The 22,663-nt window shown below is 40.5% G+C and overlaps 1 protein-coding gene across 2 annotated transcripts in view; it reads left to right on the plus strand.

The window, feature by feature from the left end:
* Positions 1 to 22,663, plus strand: part of SASH1 (SAM and SH3 domain containing 1) — a 522,300-nt gene that overhangs the window by 314,004 nt on the left and 185,633 nt on the right. The window lies entirely within an intron of this gene.

Consider the following 22,663-nt stretch of genomic DNA (forward strand, 5'->3'; position numbering starts at 1 on the left):
CATGCTGCTATGAGATCATGTTATGCTGCACTTTTAGGCCCCAAATGTTGGGCCTTCTAAGTGTAGCATGGGCTGTTTGAAAGCCCTTTTGCATACAGCCCTGCACTGCCCTTTACATCTCCCCAGACTGGAGGTTCAAAAAGCAGCATGTGGCTGTCTACAGAAGGGCTTTCAAACAGCTTCCGACTGTGTTGGCTGCACATAGCCAATTCAGATTTGAACCCCACCCAGGAAGGACTGTCTGTTGTATTTTAATAGCCTCATGAGTCAAGTTGGACCCTTTGGCAGGCTGAAGGTTCTCCAGTCCTGCTCCAATATATTAAACTACAAAAATATTTGATAGTTCAAGAAGTGCAGTTGGCCATGTCTATATCAAGTAGATCAGTTGTATGGCCCCATGCCTGACACATATAAAGCTGCAATATTTCCTGTTAAAGTACATGACCAAGCCAGCATAGATGTCACTGCATGCAAATATGCTGGGAATGTGGGCTTGGAAGAGCACATCTTTGCCTGAGACTCTGTCCTGCCATGTGATGTTCCAAATCTCCCTGACACATAGAAGGCATTGAGGTGCTGCTTCTGGCAAGTGTACAGTAAGTTGCCCATGACTCATTTCCATAAAGCAGCATGCTCAACATGCAAGCCTGGTAGACCATCATCTTGGTATTGGGCCTCTTGCTCCTTGAATGAAAGTACACACCATATTCAGTTGAGCTGCAGATAAATGAGAGCACCAGGGTGAATATGCCAAAGAGAGTTGGGGCAAGAACATAGGATGAACCGAGGATGAGTGGTGCCATGCATGCTCTCCTGGAAAGACACAATCATCTTGAGGAGCTTAGGTGGGCAACCTATCTTGTTGAGCAGCATGAAGGGTCCTTTTTGGCTGATGGGCCAAAGGCCTTTGTCAGGTCTATGAGGACAATGTACAAGGGACATCTCTGCTCTCAGCATTTCTCCTGCAGCTGACATAGTGAGAAAAGCATGTCAACTGTTGACCTCTGAGCTCTAAAGCTGTATTGTGACTCAGAATAGACCCTGTTGGCAAGCAACTGTAATTGGTTGAAAACTACATGGGCAAAGGCTTTCCCCTCAGAACTCAGCAGGGAGATTCCACAGTAGTTGTTACACTCATGGTGGTCCCCTTTGTTCTAGAGCAGCCTTTCTCAACCTGTGAGTCCCCAGATGTTGTTGGACTACAACTCCCATCACCCCTAGCTAGCAAGGCCAGAGCTCAGGGATGATGGGAGTTGTAGTCCAACAACATCTGGGGACCCACAGGTTGAAAGCCGCTGTTCTAGAGGGTCACAATGCTGGAATCGTGCTTGTCTTTTGGCATGGATTCTGTTTCCCAACTGCAAGAGAAGGCCCTGGAAGTGCCTCATGAGGGTGGAGTTGAGGCTGGCTTTCAGCCCTTCTGCCAGGATTCCGTTCTGTCCTGTGGCTTCCCCACATTCCTGAGAGTTTATGGCATTCTTCAGCTGGTCAAGGGAGGGAGGGACATCCAGCTCTTCCAATACATGCAGAGTCTGGATGCTGTCAATTGCTGTGTCAAAGACCATGTTTCCCAGATATATTTACCACTTAGTAAGATTAAAAAGACTTCTAGGCAATTTACATAAAATAGTATAAAATAGTCACAAGAAAATACCACTAAAATTAGCAGAATATAAAAACCAGACATAGTAAAATTATGAAAATATAGATAAAATCAGCATTTTAAAAAACAAATATACTTAATAAAATGAAATGTCTGGTTAGATAAAACTGGACTAGATTGTCCAAAGTGCTAACTCACTATAGTACAACTTTTATTTTCTGCAACCATGGTGCAAATTAATAATACGTGACATATTAGTCAAATAATGAGGCTGTACTGTTTCTTCTCACATAGGCTTCATAATGTGATTTGAATGAATGCAAGCAATAAAATACCTGAGCCATTTTCATTCTTCACCTTGTACAGAGATGGAAGAATCCTATATCCATGTCCTTTAAATTTTTCTAATATTAAGAGATATGAGCATAGCAAAAGGAAATTAATAGCAGAGCTGGGCAAGGGGTAATGTAATCAAGAGAAGCAGGCTGCTCCCAAGTTCTTCATCCCTCCCATCCTTATGCATGATGAGCTTGTGAGATAAGGAATTTGTCACACATACAAAATTATTATGTGCTTTCCTCCCATCAAGAGAAGATGATGCCCATCTTCCCCCCCTCTCCCCCCTCCCCCCCCCCATGATAACAATTTGAATTTATTTTCTATTCAGAAGTAGTCAATAAGGGAAGAGAGCGAAGAACGCTAATAAGATGCCCTATTTGACCTTCAAGAGAATGATAGTTTCACTGATTTCTTTCCCACCTACCCATCCCCTCACTTTCTTAGACAGGAATATATAGCAGCTTTCAATTTAAAAACAGGTGCATAACTGGGAGCTGTCTGCTACAGGCATATAATTGATTGAGGACAGCAGAGCCCTTAATCCCAGAGCTCCTTTTGTTGCTTTTGTTTCCGTTTTGTGTGAGTGAATTGAAAAATAACTATTACCACCCATTCACTTTAAAAAACAACAAAAAGGAAATACTGCACATTATCCAGCAGTATATGCATGTGGAGATTGGCAGGGGAGGGGGACATTTCTGCCTTTCCCTCTGCCTTCCCCCTTTTTTACCTTGTCCAGTAATAAGGAAAAATGTATAGCTATAACTATTTTAGCTCTTTAATACACTTTCTAGCATTGTTTCTGCCGTCACAAATTAATTAATTGTAGCAAAATTACAGTACTTATTAATTTAGGTTCAACAGAGTACTCATTCTCAGGAATATTTGGATTAATAGAATCATAGAATCTTAGAGTTGGAAGGGACCCTGGGGGTCATCTAATCCAACCCCCCTGTGATGCAGGAATCTCAGCTAAAGCATCCATGACAGATTCCTAATTGAATCAAGCCTCGCTTGTCTAGAGTGAAAGAAAATTCGGTTTTCTGGAAACGAAGATGTAAGTCACGGGTGCAGGGATTAAACTTACTGTCACCCCTATGCAAATGACTGTCGCTCTACACAAGACTTTCAAATTAGCATTGAAATGCCAGTGGGCTAAGACAGTAATGCCTTTGGAATAATCAGTGTTGAATACAATTGACATATCACAACTGTTTTCTAAAATGAACACATCATTCTTACAAAACACAGACAGCCCTTTACATATCATTGTGGTGGAAATAGATCAGTTTTACTGCAGATGGGAATTTCCAGGGATTTCTGGATATAAACTACCAGTTCTTTCTCCTCTAGACAAGTTTCTCTAATTGTCTGCCAACTCTGCCATGCTTGTCATTATGGATTAGTGCTGAGTTCAGAAACAAAAAGTGCTACGCACACACACACACATGGTTGTTTTTGGACTACAACCACCATGGCCAGTGGTCAGGGACAAAGTGACTTGTAGTTCAGCAACAGCTGGTGGGCAGCCCATTGGTTACCACTGCCCTAACCTGGGCCCCATTCCCTTCCACCTATTTGCGCACAGAAGTTCCTGCAAAAGAGACTGGCCTTCCCTCAGAATCTTCCCCATATTCACTACCCTTCCCACAAGTTCTGTTCCTATTTATTTCGATAGGGCTTATCAGTGCAGGATAACATTCCAGTGGATTGTGCCCAACTATTGTTTTGTATCCTACATTCAACCTACCCTAATTGCCACTTCCCAGCATTGTCCCTTTGATGCTGCCTGTGCCTCCTTGAAACAGCTTTTATTTAAACTGAGTAGCTGTAGCCCCTTGGAGTGTGACAATACCAAGCATTAGCAGCAGAGGTAGGGTTATAGTGCTAATTTGGATCTTTCCTTTAGATTTGATTATGGTTTTATTGTAATATTAGTTTGACTTGTTGACTTTGTTCTATTTGAATTTCCATGGCATCTGTTGTAATCAGGGCTTTTTTTCAGCCGGAACTCCAGAACGGCACCTCTCAGCTAGCCCCGGAAGTGTGGGGAGTGACCTGACCAGCTTCAGCAAATCTCTGCTGCACCTCCAGCTCAAGAAGAGACACACAAACCCCAACTACAAAGGGAACGTCTTCTACAGACTCTGGAAAGGGTATTCTCTTGAGCTGGAGGCATGGCAGGGCTTTGTTGAGGCTTCCCAGCCTCCCAGCCAGGGTTTTTTTTTCAACCAGAACTATCTCTCATGGAGGTCTCTCCATGCCTCAGTGGAGAAAGCCCCAACACTGCTCCGGCTCACACGAACCAGAGATGTGTGTACATGTGTGTGTTGTTAAGTTGCTCAGTTGTGGAGCAGCCTCAACAAGCATCTGGCTGGTGAGGAGAGCCCCCACCCCAACCCAAAGAGATCCACTTTGGACTCTGGGGTTGGTGTTCTTAGGGAAGTGCGTTCTGGCACCTTAATCTGAAAGGGGGGGAAACTGGTTGTAATTAACTGTTTTTATGATCCAGTATTTTAATATTTATTGTAAGTTATTGTTGGCATTGTCCAAGGTGGAAAAGCACCATATAAATAAAATTAAATTTAAAACTGAACTTATGAAAGATGTGATCCTGTGGGTTATTACTTAAACTGATGTAGGAAACAATTCATTTGTTTCTTATAATAACCCCTTCTATGATTTTGTTAAGAACATATTTTTAGACTTCAATTCCTCAAAGAATTATGTTGACATTCTAAATGCTTAAAATTAAATCTGTTAAAGTAGAACTAAGTTAAATTGCTTAGAGCGTTACATTTATTCAATCATAACTAATAAGTTCAAAACCAATATATGACCCAGTTATTGAGTTCTTCTACCAGTCATTGCGTAGTTTTAAATAAATAGACATAGCAAAATTTTAAAGGCAAGGGCAGTTTACATTTATAAGCCCATAAAGCACCATAACTTGTTTATGGCATCATTAAAATTACTTACTTCCACAATATTAGTGATGGCACAGCTGCAGAAAAGGCACTGCATTGCATGTCCCCTGGACCATGCCTAATGTGCAGCAATGACACAATGGCTTCATCATGTGTAATGTACAGCAGTATAATTCTTTGTAGTGAGGGATAAATTATATTGCAATCTATTCCCAACAATAGGTTCTTGCATAAGAATAATTTTCTCACTAGAACAGCCTTCAACAACCTAAGGAAGTTTTGCACTACACCTCCCAGCAGTCTCATGCCCATGGTGGTAGGGGCTGGTGAGAATTGTGGTCCAAAACTTTATGAGGGCCCCAGGTTGGCAGACACTGTGTAAGAAGGTGTAGCTTACTTCATAAGGAAATTTGTTTCCATCTAGATCTTATTCTCCAACTCAGCTCAAATTTGACTTTACAGATTTGCAGAAAAGTTAGAACAGGACCAAACTGTCACCCCTGCTTAATATATACTGCCCACCCGCCTGCCCCCAACTGTTCACGTCCAGCCAATGTTGAGTTCTCACACCATCTGGAATTGATGGCCACAATTATCAGAGGAGGAAAAGGCAAAATAGTGAGTGGTTGATTCCACTTGATTGGTGCAGATATGTGCAAAATAGTGCAGAAGCACTCAGTGATCCATTGGATATTGATTTGGCCATGCGCATAACCTTTGTTCTTGTTTTCAGCATAGGAAGTGAGACAATAAACAAAACAATTTCAATACCTCTTGGTGGAACCATACAGAATCAAACACCTGTCATTACTGTGGTTCTCATTATTTCTTTAACGCCTGTCACAGTCTCCTATTCTGTCCATGTAGCAATTTCTGTAGTGGCGATTTCTGTTTAGCAGCAGGAATTGAGGTTAAAGCAGGTCTAATTTAAAATTGCAGTTTAAATGACTGATGTATGTTGTATAAATAGATAGCTGACATTTATGCATTTGAATACCTATGAAGAATCAAGGCACTGTCAGACTGAGTCATAGATATACAATAAACCTTTTCAGTTGCATTCAGTTGATATTTCTAAGGCGGATATGGGGGGATGACAAAATAATGGTAGCATGGTAAGGAAACATCATTTTATAAATATTTGCAAAATGACAACAAAGCAGGAAAAGCAGTCTAGTCCAGTTTGTATCCTGTATAGAAAGGCCTGTGAATATTCTATCTCAGTGGCAAGGAAACAGCCTAATTCTAGCTGCATAAGAATTGGTTTTGTCTTTAGCTAACACTAGAAATTGAGAGGCTCTTCAGAGCTTTGGGAATTTAGTATTACAAAATCTAAATTGCCTTAAGTATATATTCTTTGGGGTGTGAATGGGGTGATTTGTTAACTATTTGGGGAAGACTTAGTAATATGATCTTGTCATATATTTCAGTGTGAATAAGGCCTTCCAGGTAATCTTTAATTTTGTTGTTTTATTGGGGGGGGGGGAAATGTTGGAATGACTGTCATGGCAAATGTGAAGACTACTTTAGACCACAGCAAGCTGTTAATAACTGGACAAAGTGTGTGTGTTTTACCAAGTGTCAACTTTTCTCATGCGAGTGTGAAACTCTCAAGATGGAGAGGACTTCCCAAAAACTCATTTGTACTGATGTAAATTCCTGGTGTTATACATATGCACCCCAACACAACTTGGAACACATCTGTATTAAAGCAGGCTTCCACACGTCTATCACTACCTAGATGAGAGGACCTATGTACAAACAGGTACCGTGTGCAGGATTAATGGCTCAGTTCTGCAAAAGGGACTGCACTCACACAACATTGGTAGAATGACAGGCAACAGTGCCAACCAGCTTATTGGGAACTATATCAGTCTGCTGTTCACCTTTGCAAACAATCAATTGGCTCTTTTGCTAATTATCCGACTAGGGCTCTAGTCATAGCAACTTTGGACTTATATACTTAAATAGGGTTTTTGTACTCCTTTGCAAAATTAAGTCATGCTGCTTCAGTTTTTTAAAGTATAGGCTACTTTCCTATTTATCATATAAATTATAGTGCCAATTTCCTTAAAGCTTAATCCTCTCATCTGAGCCTTATTGTTGATGGTAGTTTCTTTTTAAAAAGGTTTCTACATGCTCAAAGAATCGTTCTTTAGCCATAAATATCTGGAAAAGCAAGTGTTGCTTTCTTTAAAATCCACATGAGGCTGCAGAAGAATTCTAATTAATCTCTAGAGACACAGACTATCTGTTCATTGGTTATGTTTGGCCTTTTTTACAAATAGATATTTCTTGCAGACAAAATCAGGCCTTTCTAATCTTTTTACAAACAGTTTGATTCCCCCAGCACTAAACGCTGTGATAAATATCTCTAAGTTTCTTCATTAAAATGAAGTTTTTAATTAAATCTTAAACACTTTAAAAGTAGTAATTACAGTGGTAAGGTAATCTAATTAGAATATTAACTCTTTAAAAAAAAAAGCTAGTCCAGCTGCCCTTCCACACAGTAGCTTGGCTTAGATACAGAATGAGCAGAGTCTCTTCCCCAGGCTAGATGGTTAACAGCTGGCTCTCTCCAGAGGAGATGGACAGCAGCAAAATACACATATTGGAGTCGGGAATGGTGGTAGGTCCTCATTCCCAAGCCTTCCAAATGTTTTTACCAACAAATCATTTATTTTAAAGGTGCACTCAATAAAATCATGATCAGGCAGAACACATTTTGAGGGGTTTAGAGCTGGAAAACTTCATAAACAGTTCAATTCATTTCCTCTCCCCACAACAAACTAGCATGTTCTGTAATCTGGCTCTAGCACTAGACCTCAAACGTTGGCAACCCTAGCTAGATTATGAACTATTTGGCTTTAGTAGAAATGCTTTAAGGAATTATGTATAAATAAGTTTTAAGTTTTAAGCTTTAGGGCTTTTTATGGTAAGATATGGTTAAAATAAATTAAGGTAGTTTAATGACAGAATATAGTGAAAGACGGAAAGGATTTGCTGAGATAATTAATAACTAGAATACAAAAAAGGGAGGTGTGAGGAGGTCGATGAAACAAGCTAACGAAAGATAAAGATTTGGGAATATTGAATTTGTTTTTTGAATTTTTTGTCTGCTTTTGTTTTTGGTTTTGATGTATTGTGTGTTTTGTTTTTTCCCTTTTTTCTTTTTATTGACTTGTATTGTTGAATTTCTTTTTTTTTTTGTCTATCTTTTTTCCTTTTTCTTTTTTTTTCTCTGTAATTTTAAATTTTCAATAAATATCATTTAAAAAAAAGAGAGAGAGAAGGCTGATCTAGGCATAAGTGTCATATTTATTTGTTTAGTATTGCAGCATATTAATACCAGGCACCGTGAGGGAGAGAAGCAGGCAGCTTGAGGCTTTTAAATAGGGCCCTGACTCTTTTTTCTTTCTTTCTTTTTGGTCACCTGCTTTGGGGCAAATGCGAAGCCAAACATTAAAGGTCAAAAATGCTGTCGCTTTCTGTGCTTTCATAGGTCATATTTATCCTGACAGTGTTGACAACTATAGTGTACAGCAGCACAATGTGCATATTGGATTCTTCACTGCTAGCAGTAGAGTTTAAAAGGCACGTGGGGGAAGAAATGGAAAAGAAGGCAGTAAGCACTGCAATGCCATTATAGAAATTGGAGCAGTAACACAAATACCGAAAAGAATATAGAACTGGGGAAAGTCCAGAAAATGGCTAGTTACAGTCGTTTTTCATGGAGCACTCAGCTAACACTGTGGATTTGGCTACTACAAGGTGTGACGGTGACCAGTTTGAACAGCTTTGAAAGAGGGTTAGGGAAACTCATGGAGAATAAGAGTATGAATGGCTACTAGCCATGATTGCTATACAGTACCTCCAGTATCAGAGGCAGTGTGTCTCTGTATACAAGTTGCTGGAGTTCAGGCATGGGAGAATACCACTGTGCTCATGACATACTTGTGGGCTTCCTTTAGGTGTCTGGCTGGCAACTCTGAGAACAGAATGCTGGGCTAGATGGAACTTTGCTGGGCTCTCCTGTTCCTTAAATAAAGATGCAATTGTTACATACTTTTAGGCATCAAGAGAAAACGTTCCTCTTCAACCAGGCCTTTGGCTCATTATCATCTTATATCCCTTTTAAATGTGTTTGTGGGGAAGGGGCTATTGGTTTATTGTTCCTGTTTTCATTATGTATTTTGTGTTTTTGTATTGTGTTTTTATGTCGTGAACCACCCTGATATCTATGGATGAAGGACAGTAAACAATGTTAATAAATAAAATAATATTTTTATTTTTAATGAGACAGTTAATTCATGTACTATCCAAGCCAGTCCTGGAAATTATGCAATCTTATATGGTATGCCCAATGGAATGATTTAACATTTCTCACAAAAGAGCCAAGCACGACATCTGACGGCAGCTTATTAAATAAAGGAGGGATAGTCAACACAGTGCCTTCCAGATGTTGTTGGACTCCAGTTCCCATCTGCCTTACCCAGCATGGCCAATGGTCAAGGATTACAATGTAGTTTCAACAATATCTGGAGGACACTACATTGTCTGCCCCTTTAACAAGTTCTCCATTCTCTGTAAAATACATTTTCAGTGCTTGGTGGTTGTCAGAGAAGCAGTTTTATAGTACAGCTCAGAGATACCTTGTGAGTCATTTAATTATCTAAATAAACTGATGTGTACTTACACTATATGGAAGTAACAAATGAAAGTTAAAAAATGGAAGTCAAATATAAATGTGTACTGTATAGTGCTTCATTTCCACATATTAGCATTATTTATTTGCTTACTTTTATAAGCCTCTCTTCATTCAAATAAACACCCAAAACTGGTGGTGAAAAAATTAGCACCAGTGAACAAAGTTCTTTCCAACAGAAACTTTTATTTGAGATTCTTCCACCTACAAGGAGTGTGAAATTTAAATATTGGAGCTTTATTTACCGTCTTACTAAAATCAGAATGCAAGTTCCTTCTCCAGTGTTTGACAGCCTCTTAAGATGCCCCTTCAAAAGCACAAAAGGGAGCTAGCAACGCAACTTCCAGTGAAACACCATCTTTATGGTCTTGGAATATCTGCCAGCATCACAGAACACTGCACACAATGATACTAGAGGAATGCCATGCATTATTCATATGGTTTTAATATACATCTAAACTTGAAATATTTGTGAGCCTCTTTGTAGGCATCTTTGTGGGAGGCTTTCCTCTAAGGAGGAAGAGAGGAGGGTTATTTTTGCATACAATACAACCTCATTTACCTGGAAAACTGAGAAAACAACATAGTCAAGATATCTGAAAGCAACTGAATTATTTCCATCCTATTCTTCTTTGTGGCCATCCTACTCTTCTTTCCTCATCTTCTTGGATCAAGCCGTGATTGCGGTAAAGGAGTAGCATATAAATTGCATACTGGAAAGACAACAAAATGTTCCAATTGTAGATTTAGTTGAGGGGGGCAGAATCGGGTATTGGCTTCATCTGGCAGCTGCTGAGGCCCTGGTACTTGATGAGAGCCCACCCACTGAGAGGTGAAATGATAACCACCTTCAGATATCTGTCGCATGAAAGATGAAGCAAGCTTGTTTTCTGCTGCTCCAGAGGGTAGGATCAGAACCACTGTATTAAAATTACAAGGAAGGAGATTCCAACTAAACATTAGGAAGAATTTCCTGGTGGTAAGAGCTGTTTGACAGTGGAACAGACTACCTTGGAATGTTGTGGGCTCTCTTTCATTGGAGGTCTTTAAACAAAGGTTGGATGGCCATCTGTCAGTGATTCTTTAGCTGTGATTCCAGCGTTGCAGGGAGTTGGACTAGATGACTTTTCAGGACTTTACAATTCTGTTATTTTATGCCAAACCCTGACTAGTTGTCCCTGACAAACATCAGCTACTAAGCTCGGACCCACTGGGAGATCTGCAAGCCAATCTTCCTGTTGTCATCCACTGCAGCAAGGACTGGGAACATGTGTCTCTCCAGATGTTATTGGACTCCAACTCCCATCAGTCCCATCCAGTTATAGTCCAACAGCATCCCTGCTCTACAACTCAGTTGCTTCTAGGTCAACCAGAAGACAAAGCCTTTTAGAAGTTTCTAAAAGCTCCATTTGATATGGGAATTGGGAATTAGCCATGGTATCTGGTGCACATTGGGACTGGTGGGGCAGAAAGCAGGGAGGTTAACAGTAGACGGAAACAGAGCTAATGACAGGGGGAGTGAGCCAATTAAGTTGAGTTTTGTCCCCATCTTCTTCTCTGCTGAGTTCTACAAGGTTAACTCTGAGACTAAGGAGGTGGGACCTGACAGGCAGTTCTATACCTTGGACTGGTTGGCAGACAGGCGGGGCTGGCTGAGGGCAGACTGAAGTTGATGAAACAGTTCAACTTAATGAACAAGCCACCACTGAGGGTTATTCTTGAAGCAAGCTTAACCATTACTATCATTGTTTGTTAGCAACAAGGTTTAGAGAAACTGGGGGTGTGCAGATAATGTTGGTTTCATAACAAGACTTCCTGTGAAGCTGGGTTACTATCACATATATATTGGTTACTTTAATTGGGAAATGAATCTCAGAGTGCCAATCTGGCAGCCCAATAGATATGCAGTTTAAAGTGTGTGTACGCTGCTTACACACACTCCCTTTGATTTTCTTTGAAAGGTCTCTTTAAAAACATAATCAACGTGTGTTTCTCACAGTAAAGCTATAATGTGCAGTTGTTAAAAGCAGGTGTTTTATAGTAGCATTCAACCTTTACTTCCATTTTTTAAAAAAATATCAAACCCAACCTATTTATGAACATGACTGTTGGATGTACAATGAAGGTAATCAAGCATTTTTCTATAGCCTCAAATTCAGTAATCAAAGAACAGCAAATGGGCATCCACTTGCAAGAGTTAAAACAGAAGGAATTTTATAATTCCTTGCACACTCATATTAACAAAGCGAAATAAATAGATAAATATATACTGCTGTAATTTATAAGGCAGAAGAATGGTTTATAAATTAGCTTTGTTTGAGAACATCTGTTGTACGTTTGTACTGACTTGCACAGTTCTCCTTGCTGAATAATAGAAATAAACTGGGATTTACAGTACAATGTGGCGTGGGGCTGTTCAGAATTCCAGCCTCTCAGGGCATGTATGCAGTGTGTGATACTGTGCATTCGGTGCTGGATGCAAGTGCCTTTTGGGGAGTGCTATACACCCTACGTCACCCTCACGTCATCCCTGCCCCACCCTATTTGTCTAGATTCTGTGCATTCTGCTGGAATGGATATAATCTGTTTTGTGCTGAGAACACACCTCTCAAATGCTTGCTGCATACATATGTACACAGAGAGCACGTTCTCAGGCCGCCTTCTATTAGAGCAGATCTAATGACATTGCAAGCTAGCTATGCCACTCCCTCTCACCATTTTTAACTTGTCTATGAATGAAATAGGGAAAATAGAAAGCAGTAAAGTCACCTCTGTATACTGATATGTATCCTCTGTATATCAGTAGAGCAAGACATCAGTTTCTAGTCCCTTTTTCAAAAGGCTGCAATATATATTTGTTTGCTGCCCATCTGACTGGGTTGTCCCAGTCACTCTGGGCAGCTCCCAACAGAGTACTAAAAACGCAATAAAACATCAAACATTAAAACCTTCCCTAAACAGAGCTGCCTTCAGATGTCTTCTATAAGTCAAATAGTTGTTTATTTCCTTGACAGCTGATGGGAGGGTGTTCCACAGGGCTGGTGCGACTAGCGAGAAAGCCCCCTGCCTGGTTCCCTGTAACCTCATTTCTTCTGGCGGTACCTTCACTGCTCGATCTCAGTGTTGTGCACTTGTTTGAAAACTTGCCCACCTGTGTGCAAAGACAACACAGATATTAGCTACTGCTGTAGATGATATTGTGCAAAATTGTGTACAACTGCAAGCTGCTGTGTACAAAGGCTTCATGTATACACAGCCTCAATTCCATTAATCCCCGCCCCTATATTTCCAGTTCTGCAGCACCATAGTCATTCAGCTCTCCATGTCTACTGAGTATACTCAGTCTTCATTGGGCAGATCTTTAAAAACCTCAGAGTTCTGCCATGTCTACTGACTGATACTTGTCTCTTGTTTGGCGTTGTTGCTGCTTTGGCTACAAAACAACCAGCATTCAGATAATTGATAAGCCTGTTGGTGTGTGTGTGGGTGTGTGTGTGTGTGTGTGTGTGTGTGTCTGTAATGTATTGGGTTATATATGTAACATTTATGGCATACCCTCCCACATTTCTCAGGTGAAAATAGTGACGTCCTATTCCATACCCTCTAACATTTCTCCAATGAAAATAGAGACATTCTAAGGAAAAGTGGGACATTGCGGAATCAAATCAGAAACTGGGATGGCTTCTGTAAATCCAGGACTGTCCCTGAAAAATAGGGACACTTGGAGGGTCTGTTATGGTCGGGTGTCAAAACTTCATTAGTGCATCCAGGAAGCACAAAAAACATTTTGAGGCTACAGATCAGGTCGGTTTGTATCCGAACTTGCAAATATTGGATTTCCTAAGCATCCTTAGACACAGCCCATGTTGTTAGATGCCTAAACTTGCCCTCAGGGCCATATGTGGCTTGCAAGTAATTCCAACACAGATTACAGTTTTTCAGGATAGAGGCACATCAAGAAAGTGTTTCAGTGGCTCCTAATCAGCTTCTCCCTCTTCATTCATTGTGATTAGCTTGCATTGTGCATTGGCTGAGACATTTTCTCCTGCCAATCGGAGCAGACAATACTGGGCTAGGAAAACAATAATCTGATTCATTTTAAAGCAGTTTGGAGGTAAAATTATACCCCAGTGTAGTATTTGTTGCAAAATTGACAAAAGGTAGCCATACAATATAGGCCTCCTAGAACATTGTCACCTGCAAACAGTCCCCAAATTTCAGCCATTTAATTTTTTTCCAGTACACAAAGAAGCATCTAGCACCAAAACCAACAACCATATTTCAAGGAAACCAACTGAACATGACATGCAAGGTGCTTTGCTTATTTCAGCTAATGGTATGTGTTGGGGTCAAAACTTTTCATCAAAAACCGACCTGGTGATACACATTTAAGTTCCCACCTAGGGTTATCTTTTTGAAAATGAAAAAGTGCCCCGCCCACAAATATTCCAGTAAATCTATTGATGTTTACCACTGGATTGTGTTTTATCTTCTCCAGTGTTAATTTATTGAGGGAGGGGGATATATATCCCACAGCCTTTACAAACAAAACTGGTCCAGGAAAGCAGACTTCTGAAACCACCCCCTTGGTTTGGATTGGAGATATTTTACTCTCCTTTGGATTCTTTGGAATTTAGCTTGGGGTAGAAACATTTCCCCCAAGAAACCATTTGTGGCAATGTTTTGCAGGGTTACAGTTCCTCACTCTGGGAGTAGCATGGGATGGTTGACAGTAGAATCATGTCTCAGACTTCAAATTAAGGAGGTAGGAACATGGCTGAGAGAGAGAGAGAGAGAGAGAGAGAGAATGTAGTAACAATAGGACAGAGGGGAGTGTTTTGTGGCTGTAGGGGGCGGGGGCAGAGGTTGTCAGAGAAGGAAGTGTATTTGTAGTGACTTAATAGGATTTTTGTCCATATTTCTATTTTGTATAAGCTTTGGAGCTAACCCCCTCTTGCCTCACCAAGTGATATCTGTTCGTGTGCATAAACGCAAGTAGAAATGGTCTTCCAAACTGAAAGTGCAATATTTACAACTTCATGGTAGCATACTATGTAAACATAATTTAATAATCCATTAACCTTTAAAGATTGTAAAGAACAAATTCCGTTTTGTGCATTTTTGTTTATGACCATTATTTTATCACTGAAACTGAACAAACGTTTACTGCCATCTAGTGGAAAGAGAGAAAGTGTATATTACCTCTGCAAAGTAGGTTGTTCTGCACCTGTTTGCCTTTAGCGGCCTTTTGAGCATGCTGGTCATATTCTCTATAATTGGCTAAATGAAATTTTCATTACTGAGGCTATACACTTGCAAAACTAGTCAACCTACATCCACAGAGTTGCTTTAATTTTGCTTTTATCTTTACAAAATGTGAAAGGGCTTTAAAAGATTTGCATATAAATTGTTATTATTTTTGCCCTTTTAGTTTGGCTATGATGGGTAAGGCTGCAACTAGTGCAGAACACAGCAGCTTAATTACTAATGAGCTTGAATTGCTAAGAGCATATTATCTTGCTTCTTCAAAAGCAGCCCTGACTCCCAGTGGGGAGCTTTGGACTTCAGCTTTTTCTCTGAGCCCTCCGTTGCTTGGCCCTATCTTCCAGAAGAATCCCTAGGTTCAATTATTGCAAATTCCTGCCTACTCCCTCTGAAATGAGATTAATCAGAACTCATCCAAAGAGACTCCTTATCGTTCCACTCATGTCCTTTCTGGTAATCCACTGAAGGTTGTAAGTGAAAAGGATAGTCTCATCATCCCAGGCCTCAGGATGGCTCTGCTTCCAGGCAGCCCCTTGGTCTCCCTTGGCATGGCTCCAGCTTAGGTCTGGATCTTTGCCTGGACAACAAGGGAGTATTTGGGCATGACTTTGTGACTCTCCAGTATTACTGCCAGACTATCCGCTAGTCTCTCTACCTACGGACATTCCAGTCTGTCATCTGTGTGCCTGCATTGCACCATCTGTCCCTGCACCATTGACTTTCCATGTTAACCTTATACAGAACTGACTCTGAGACTCCATCTTGCCCATCTTGTCTCTCCAACCTTCAGTTTGCACTTTTTGTCGTCCATCTGTTGCTGCTTGCCTTTGACCCAGCAGTGACAAAATCCATGCAAAGAGATGAGTAGAGACTTTATCCTCTGTGGCTGCTTCACAGTTATAGAATTCATTTGCCCGGGATACCGAGCAACTATGCCAGCTCCAAGTTTCTGAAAAGCCATGGGTAAGATGGGCTCCGTTCTCCTTGCCACCATCACCACTGTTGGTTTTCTGCATCTGATCCCCATCACTTAGTTGTGTTCATTAATTTAAGTAGATCTACTCTGAGTAAAACATAGCTGAATCCCACCCTCTGCCACTGCCTGAACACTCAGAAAGGGCAGGTGAACCAGCACTGACAGCACAGAGGAGGACCAGCAGGCCCAGGAGTCTCCAGGGAACAGCAGTGGGACCCTGAAAGCTTGTGAGCCACATCTGGTGCCAGGGATACTAACCTCTGAAGGAAGCCCTGCTCTGTAATGATTAACATTCAATGGCATTAAGCTCCTCCACTGCATGAAGGTGTGCCTTTAATGTTTTAATGATCTAGTAGGTGTTCTAATTAGTTGCTTTATAGTTCAAGGTTGACTTTAGTCTTTTCATTTTTTTCCTGATGCACCCCCAGATTAATGTAATAATGACTGAGATTCCTTTATCAGTTAATTCCATGTGATTTGTACCCTGTTTTTATTGATGGTTACACGTGATTGGTACATGAAGCAGTTTATGCCAGTGTGACTACAATGGCATTGTAAGGCCCTTCTGCAGTTCTGCTTGTCACTTAAAATCCATCACAATCAATTTGTTTCACATCCTTGTGTGCAGCTGGACAAAAGTATCTCGGTGATGTCTTTAAACACCACATATCTCTGCTGCTTAAATTAATCATCCTGAGTCTTGTTCCTTGACACTTAGAACCATATTTCCTGTGAAATAGAATACAGATAGTAAATTTTCAATGGTCCTTAATAAAGAATGTGCAGACACAGCGTTAGAAGTGCATTTTGGAAGTGGGAGCTGGCATCTCACAGTTAAGGGAATATTATTGATGCCACACATGTTTCTATGGTACACAAGATTTGAATCAACTGGTAGTGTTGGCATAATCTGAAAATCTTTCTCTTCTTTACATATTCATGCATAGGAACCAGCATTTGTATTGGCATTTGCATTTGTATTTTTGTGTCATTTCAAAACGCAAATAGCAACCCTGTTCCCAATGCAATACATTCCCAGTTTTGCCATAAAACAGCTGTTCTCTAACCACGATAGCCAATCATATTAATTTCTTTTTGTTTCTTCACACCCAAATTGTACTTTCCGAACAAATATATACATGATGCTACCAGTATTTCAAATACTGGTGGGACTACTTTACTTTTCCCAATTCACGTGCTTCTGGCTCCACCTGCAACGCCCCCAAGAAATTAGTGCAAAGGTCCGAAGGGCTTTGTGTGTGTATTCAGTTGTGTGTGTATTTTTTTTCCATGATCAGAACTCAACAAATTAGATGAGTTTTCAGGTTCTGAGCAGGGTAGTAGGGAATTTGAGACTTCACGGTGCAGGAGAGGCAAATTCAGCTTAAGTTTAGGAATAAGCTAAAGTGCTTGTCAGTATACTGAGGGAATAACTCAGATTATTTCTGAGCTAAAGGAAAGATGGTCCATGGGTGGCATGCCTAATGCTAATTGTGGGCTATAATTCTTAATAATGAGAAGTGGCCAGTAAATCTATGAAACAAAAGTATTCTTCTCCTTCAGGTTGTGCTATGTGTGCCATAGAGCTAGGACTCTACTTTAGTTCCACGTGCTTCTTTTTGGGGTGCTTCCTGGTGCAGGAAGTATATCCATCCTTCTCCCTTCAAAATTTTCCACAGGTTAGAACACGATGGTTGTTATTTCATTAGGAGGGGAAAGGAGAGGCTGTGTTTCTGGTAGTAGAACAATTTACCCTTGCCAGGTGTTTGGAACAGCATGGCTTTGTGTCTTTTGTATTCAGGAGTTTTCATGTGGGTGGCAGGAAAAGAGGGAGATTCTTAGTATGCTTATATGACTGCCATGCAAGAAGATAAATGTAGGTATATGAAACAATGGTTTGCTCATTCATCTTGCCTTGCCAAACTGCTTATACTTTAATTGCTTTAACTCCCTAAAACACATTTTTCTTCCCATTTGAAATGCACCACATGGGTATCCCTGAGTAGCTGTTCTGTCTCCTCACAACTCAGGGGAATTATTTGCTGATGGGGCAAAATCTAACAGAGCACTCTGACAGCTGATGGTTGGAGGAGACCTGTTAACTCAAAATTGCAGGGATCTTATTAAATCTGGCCCATCTGGACCTGGTGTTGACCCTGCCCCTTCTGTGCCCTTAAAGGAATATTGGCAGTTATCAGCTCCTATGGTGAGGAGGACGGCATTAGGAGCGTTGTCTTACAAGCTAGAGGAGTTTGGCAAAGCAACATCTTCTTCCCTAGAAGGTCCAGGAAGACGGGATAGTGCTCTTCTGAGTTTGAGGGGAAATTGAGATCAGAAGCCAGGACAGCAGCCATTATTGCTGACGGGTTCTGCTTATTATGTGCACTGGCCTTCTGAATCTGTGCCAACATATACTAATGCATTGACATTTCTGAACATTTCAAACAGGTTAAGAAGTATCATAGAGTCTCTCCAAAGGGTGGCTAACCTGTGGACCTCCAGATGTTGTTCAAATCCAACTCCCATTAGCCCTAGCTGGCATAGTCAATGATCTGAGATGATGGGAGTGGTAGTCAAACAGCATCTGAAAGGCCACAAGTTAGCTTATTTCCTGCCTTGTTTCTTTTAGAGCAAGGATGGGTATCATAAGGAAAGCTATCATGAACTCAAGAATTAGCCAAGATTTTTTGCTGCCATAAACCAATTGAGTTACATGATCTGAGTGATACACACCAGCATAATTTGTATCACTGCATGGGATCCTGAAGTACACTCCTTTGATTATATGCAGCTTTGTGTGCACCCCCGAAAAATATTGTTGCTCATAGCAGTGGCTTGGTTTGCTCATGAAATTGGCCCAGGACTGCAGTGACTCTCAGAGAACAGATTGTCTTACCACATTTGCATCTAATTTGTGGCAAAATCCTTCTTATAGCTTGACAGTGTTAACGAACAGAGTCTACAGTGCGCAAGGGGCACACACATAGGCTGTGTATGTGTAGTCTGTAGTGGCAGGGTTCAAGTTGCATATTCAGAGCCTACACTTATAAGTGTGTTAGCACTGTTCACTATTTTCTGCCAACAAGCTTAGATCTGGATGGCCTGCAGACACAAACCTGTTCCTCCTTTTCCAGAAATTGTATATAATTTTTTGCGTGAACAATCCTAATGATTTAGCTTTTCACATGTTTGACTTAGCCATGTTTTGACATATCAATCTCATTGTGGCAGTCCATCCTGCTTTACAGCATAAAAGTCTTCCCATAGTGCTTGATGGCTATGTTAATAGGATCACAGCAAGTTTCTGCAGTACTAGTCTGAGAAAACTGTGTATAAAAATATGATATGACAGGTTAAAAGAGACAGAGGGGAGAGACTGACTGACTCCTCTTATTCTGATTTATTTTTAAAGGGTTTGTTCCAAAGTCAAATAACTTGTTTATATTTCCCTCAGAAGCTCTCTTGTGTATAAATTGTGTTCACTTCTAGGATCAATCAAGGGCACAGCCTGGGCATCGTAATTATGATAATTGGTAGCAGTATGCAGTTAATGACTGTGAAAGGAATAAGTTGAGTGGGGAGCAGGCAGCTTGAGGAAAGCAGTTTGAGCAGAGATGTTGGAGCACATTTTGTTGGACAGCCATTATTGTACTTGGGTCTACTTGTATAAAAGCAAGGAAAAAAACAACAAAGGTATTTCACTTTGCCTTAGTTGTTTTCGTATAATAAAAATGATGTTATGTTTTTTAATGCTAGCAGGTCTACTACAACTCCTTCAAAAGACAGATTGTTTTCTTTCTCCACATTTTAGAATTCAGTGCTAAAAGGGCTCTGGAGATGCAAACAGAAAAGTCATTACGTAACTGTAATCAGGGGGGTTTTTAATGACATTTGCAGACAGCTGTCCTTAATTTTTATACTGGGGGGCATCCCCTTCCCCCATAGTTTAGAATGACCAATCACTATCTAAGTTCAAACAGTATTCTAAATAAAAGGAAACAGCCCTTCACATAACTAAGGGTCATGTGAACTGGCCCTGAAGCTGCATTATAAAGGGCCCATTCCCTCTTCTATTGGAATAAAACTATATTAAAAATTCTACTTGCGGTATAAGCAACTGCATGCTATAGGTTTAAGAAATCTCTGAGTTGTGTATGATCAAAGGCGTTGAGTTGGCTTTCAAAATGTTCAAACCTCTTTTTGTGAGTAGATCAATAAAAAAAAGAGTGCTACAGAAATGGTGCATAAAGGTGATTCATTTCTCACCCTTTGCTAGCTTTCTGCAAAAGGCTGCAATTGAACTTCAGACTTTTCACTGAATTACTTTGCCTCGTTCTCAGTAAGCATAAAAAGATGTTTGATGGATGGTCACTGTGATCTTGAGGAAATAGCCTGTTTCCTCATCAGAAAAGCTCAGGTTTTAAAAAGAAATCAGGAGATTTTGAAGTCTACAGTCAGTTCTTCTTTAATTCTATTTAGAATACCTTCCGTTCTTTATTTTCAGCTGAAATTCTTCCCATTGTCTGGCAAGGACATCTACAAACCAAAACTGAACAAACAACACAATCCTATGGATTTTTACTTGGCAATAAATCCAACTATGTTCACTGAGGTTTACTGCCAGGTAAGTGGGGATAGGATTGCAGTCTAAGTCATTTTTGCTTTATTTTCATTGGCATTTTTCTACTGCTAAGTATAGCAGAAGCATACCCAAAACAAACAAAGAATAGCTATTTTGTACTCCTTATAATAAATACACTCCTCCTGTTTAAAGTACAAATCTGCATCCTTACTTTTCTAAACATAATTACTGGCGCTATGCAGGAAGCTGATAATCCATTCAATTAAAGAACAGAAGGCAAGGTACAATACAAGAACTCTGCAGAGACAAGAATACAAATGATCGGACATTGGGCTAAAGAGCTGAGTTAAAGGAAATATTTGAAACTCTTTGGCCTATATTCACCCAGTTCTAAACAATAAATAAAGCACTGGAGACATCCTGACTGTAATTGGCAAGGCCAGAGGGTTCACAATTCCTTGCAAAGAGACAATGTTGTCTGTGTTTGACAAAATGTGAGGCTAAATAAGAGAGATTCAGTGGCTTGGCTGCAGATTTCAAAGGAGGGGAGGGGAGGGGGAAGAATAAAAAAATAAAAAAAATTAAAAAGCTGCATTTCATAAGCTGAATTTTGGCATTTTTGAAAATGAAGAACTTTTGCTGTGCAGCAAACTACAAATATTGTGCTGAAACCTCCTCCCTTTTTAACAATTATCTGGCTGTTTTAGACTAATAATTAAGAGATTTACAGCCTGATCACACCATCTCATTTAGCTGCTTCAGAGCAAGCTGAAACATGCACCACTTCTAGCATAATTGTGTCCAAAGCAAAGGGGCTCAAAGGTCTTCAGCCACGACCTACTTGGCTTATAAACTTCCACTAAAACCCCTCTGCAGCAGTATCTCAGTGTTGTGCCATTGGTTAGGGACCATTACCACTCTAATAGGCTACTCCAGGCTTCCCCAACATGGTGCCCTCTAGATGTGTTGGGTTGTAACTTCCATTATTCTTGATCCTTGGTGATACTGGCTGGGGCTGGGGCTGGTGTGAGTCATAGTTCAAAACATCTGGAGGGCACCATGTTGGGGAAGGCTACACTACTCTAATACCACTCTACCATTTTAATAATTTGTAAGTAGTGGAAGATGCCACCCTTTTCTGCTCAACTGGTTAGAATGAAGGATGCCTGGTGGAATGGTCAAAGACTAGCAGACCAACAGGTATTTATTCTTGTGCCAGCAATGGGAGCTGAAATCCAGTCCTACACTCCACTGACACTCTGCTGCAGAGCATAGGATTACGCTGTAGAACTATTTAAAATAAACACTGATATCAGTAAGCACTACTGCTCCCAACCAAGTACTATCTCTTGGTCCTGAGGCTGCAGGACGTTTCCCATACATATTAGCTCTAGCCAGAACACAAGAGGCAATAGTGAGAAAGAACACCGTCTATCTAGCAACACAATCCTATATGAGCACAATGCTCTTAAGAACATAAGAAGAGCCTGCTGGATCAGGTCAATAGCCCATCTGGTCCAGCATCCTGTTCTCACAGTGGCCAACCAGATGCCTGTGTGAAACCCACAAGCAGGACCCAAGCAAAAGAGCAATCTCCCTTCCTGTGGTTTCCAGAAACTGGTATTCAGAAGCATGCTGCCTTCTATACTAGCCTACAGCTACATATCCACCCAGATCACAGTCCTGAACCAGCTTGTCCCGCCCTCCCCTCCATGCCAGCTAATTGTTAAAGCAAAATCAATCTGGGAGAGCAAACTACATAAGAAACTCTGACATAACTCAAGAAATTTTCTGGTGGTGATTAGAGGCCAACTAGATTAGCACCTCATAGTTACCTTGGAAATAAAACTTCCAATGCAAATAGCAGTAACGGGGGTCTCAATCTAGATCAGGACTACTGCAGAGGACAAAGGCTTAAAGGCTCTCCATGACAAGCTCCTCATCCAAACTGATGACCCCATATCAACAATTTGCTTTTTAGAAGGTATTCCTTCAGTTACCAATTGCAAGAATGAAATTGCATCTAAAATGTAGAAATAATTGTTTCCAGCAAGTTAGGGCATGGCATTGAATTCAGCTGAGTGTTTTACTCCCATGCAAAAGCACCAGGCATTTGCAGAAAGTTTAAAAGAAGTAACGCCTCTTATAACAGCTCCCTTAATTTTCCATGCAATATTCCTAAAGTGCACAAAAAGTTTGTATGTTATGTACTTTCATTCACATTGAACATGCAGTATCTAATTACAAACATCTGGTCTGATATTTG

This window comes from Podarcis liolepis (genome assembly GCF_965112155.1).
Source record: "Podarcis liolepis genome assembly, chromosome: 3".
Taxonomy (NCBI): domain Eukaryota; kingdom Metazoa; phylum Chordata; class Lepidosauria; order Squamata; family Lacertidae; genus Podarcis; species Podarcis liolepis.